This window comes from Gossypium arboreum, chromosome 1 (genome assembly GCF_025698485.1).
Source record: "Gossypium arboreum isolate Shixiya-1 chromosome 1, ASM2569848v2, whole genome shotgun sequence".
Classification (NCBI taxonomy): Eukaryota; Viridiplantae; Streptophyta; class Magnoliopsida; order Malvales; family Malvaceae; genus Gossypium; species Gossypium arboreum.
Genome location: NC_069070.1, coordinates 24,969,124 through 24,971,555, shown reverse-complemented (window position 1 = coordinate 24,971,555; position 2,432 = coordinate 24,969,124). Strand labels below are relative to the sequence as shown.

Here is a 2,432-nt window from a genome sequence, read left to right as displayed (position 1 = left end):
GTTATAGTTTATATTCATAGATTCCTTAGTGAATCTACTATCAAGAGAAACAAACGGCATGGTTATTTGAATTCTTTACAGGGATAAAATTGATTCTTAGTGAGAAGAGATCAGAGTAGTCGAACAGTGCAACAGGGGAAAATTTAACTAATAAAATGTTCTAATTGGATAGACCAAAAATTCTGGAAAAAAAATTATTAAAAAGATATATGAGTCTAGTTTCAGATAAAATTCACTAATTTAAATTTTGAGTTTTGTGACTCGAGTTATGATTTATTTAGTGACTATGATGCAGGTGGGCGGTTTTGTTAGGAATAATGAAATAAATTGTATTGATTTGTCTAAGTATTCGAAAAATTTTTAATGTTTCCGGTTTGGTCCCAAACCGTTTCAATTGCATGTTTTAGGATCTTGAGGGCCCTTTTTAGGGACATATTGAATGAATGTAAATAAATTAATTTTAAAAACAAATTTTATGCCCCGAATTAGTAAGTTAAGTCAGGTAACGCTCGTGCTCAACTCCGACGACGGTCTTGGGTAAGGGGGGTTACATTAGTTCAAGGGAAAAGATTGTGATTTGTGAACAAAGTTTAAAAATACAACACCATCATAACATAAACTCATAAAATACCTTTGGATCAAAGGCCATAATAGAATGAAACAAATAACCCAAATGATCTCTCATTTCTCCCAAGTGAAAAAAATATTCGTTTAATGGCCATTGTTGGAGTTGATGTTGTCACCGAACTAAACATCATCTCATTGCCTCCCACATGAGTTTGAGGATTGCTGTTGTTGTTGTTCATTAACACCATGATCCATTGTTGCCTCTTTATTGGATCCATGCTATTCATATCTAATTGCATGATGTCCTCTGTACTTGCCCTCAGCATCACTTTGGGCATTACCATTGTCATTGGTGGAAGTGCAACCATGGACAAGGACGACGATGATGATTTCCCTTGACTATAAAGGGGTTTCATAGCAAATGCATCTACCCTCTTGTCAATATTAATCATTTTTTCATCAAGCAACAAGTTGAGATCATTTATGTCCCTAATGTTCAAACCATGGATGATCTAGTTACCGAAAATGTTATTGAGCATGACTTGAGTCATCTCCTTTTCCCGGTTGTACTTGAATGCTTCTTGAGCTATTCCATTATTTTGATAGTCCTTCGGGAGAGGAAACTCTCATAGTTCACCATATTCTTTCTTTGTTCCATCTCAGGATCATCTTGAACTTGGAGAGCACTTGTTGAACTCATATGGGGGATAGCCAAACCTCAGGTTGGGATTCATAATGACTACACATGATAGCACAAGCATTGATCCCACAAAAGGTACTCAACTCACTCATCTTTTTCATCAAACCCTTCTTTCTTTTCTTATAGGTGGCTTTCCTTGATGAATCATTGGTGATATAAGCAAGCTTAACCTTCTTCCTTATCATGGCTTGCAAATCAAAGGGGGATATTTGAATGGTTTTGTCTTTTTCTTTTTCTTATGTATTACTTACCCAAACAAAAAATGGATGCTTCATATAGAGGTGAAGGGAGTGAAAGTCTTCTCAAATTAAATGACAACAATAGAAAATAATTTTAGAATATAGAAGATATCACTATAATTCAATACAAAATTTATCAATTTGGTAAAATAAAAAATATGTTTCTAGTCCTCGTACAAACAAAATTTGAGATTTAGCCTTTTTACTTATCAATTTAAAATTAAGTCCTCCAACTCTTTTATTTGAAAATATCTGTCTAATAATTAAAATCGCAAGTATTTTCCATCAAAATTTATCAATTTGGCAAGTTGATTAAGTTGTCCTCATGTGGCATGGTATATGATTGACAGAAAATAATCATGTTCAGTTTATAAATTTTAAAGAAAACTACGGACAATGATATTGATGGGACTAAGATTTTTTTAAATTGAAAAAGAAAAAGGATTGTATTTTTAGCTTTAGAAGTATGGGGGCTAAATCCTTAAATCAAAAGAAGTAAAAGGACTAATAATGTATTTTATCCATATTTAAAAAATCATAAAAATTTTATATATTAATTTATAAATGGTAATGCCGAATAAAAATAACATATATGTAAGTATATAAAAGGCAAGTGTTCACATATAACATACATGCATGTGCACCATGGCAATGTTCAGTTATTAATGGTAATCAGGCATATTAAAACAAAAATATATTTATTATTTAAAAATGGATGAATAAAATTATTTTGGAAAATTAAAAAGGCAGAAAATAATATTATAATACATAAGTGATATGTAGAAGTTATATAATTACCATGTTAGAGTGTTTGGTATTTAAGTAGTGCAAATTGTTAACTAAAATGTGTTGTACTTTTTTAAAAGATAAGTTTGGTGAATATTTTAATGTTATGACAATAAAAACAAAGATATCATAAGTATGCC

At 31.1% G+C, this 2,432-nt stretch overlaps 1 pseudogene; it reads right to left on the bottom strand.

Moving 5' to 3' along the window:
* Nucleotides 1-638: 638 nt before the first annotated feature.
* Nucleotides 639-1,452, bottom strand: LOC108481473 (agamous-like MADS-box protein AGL80; annotated as a pseudogene).
* Between the last annotated feature and the right edge of the window lie 980 nt (nucleotides 1,453-2,432).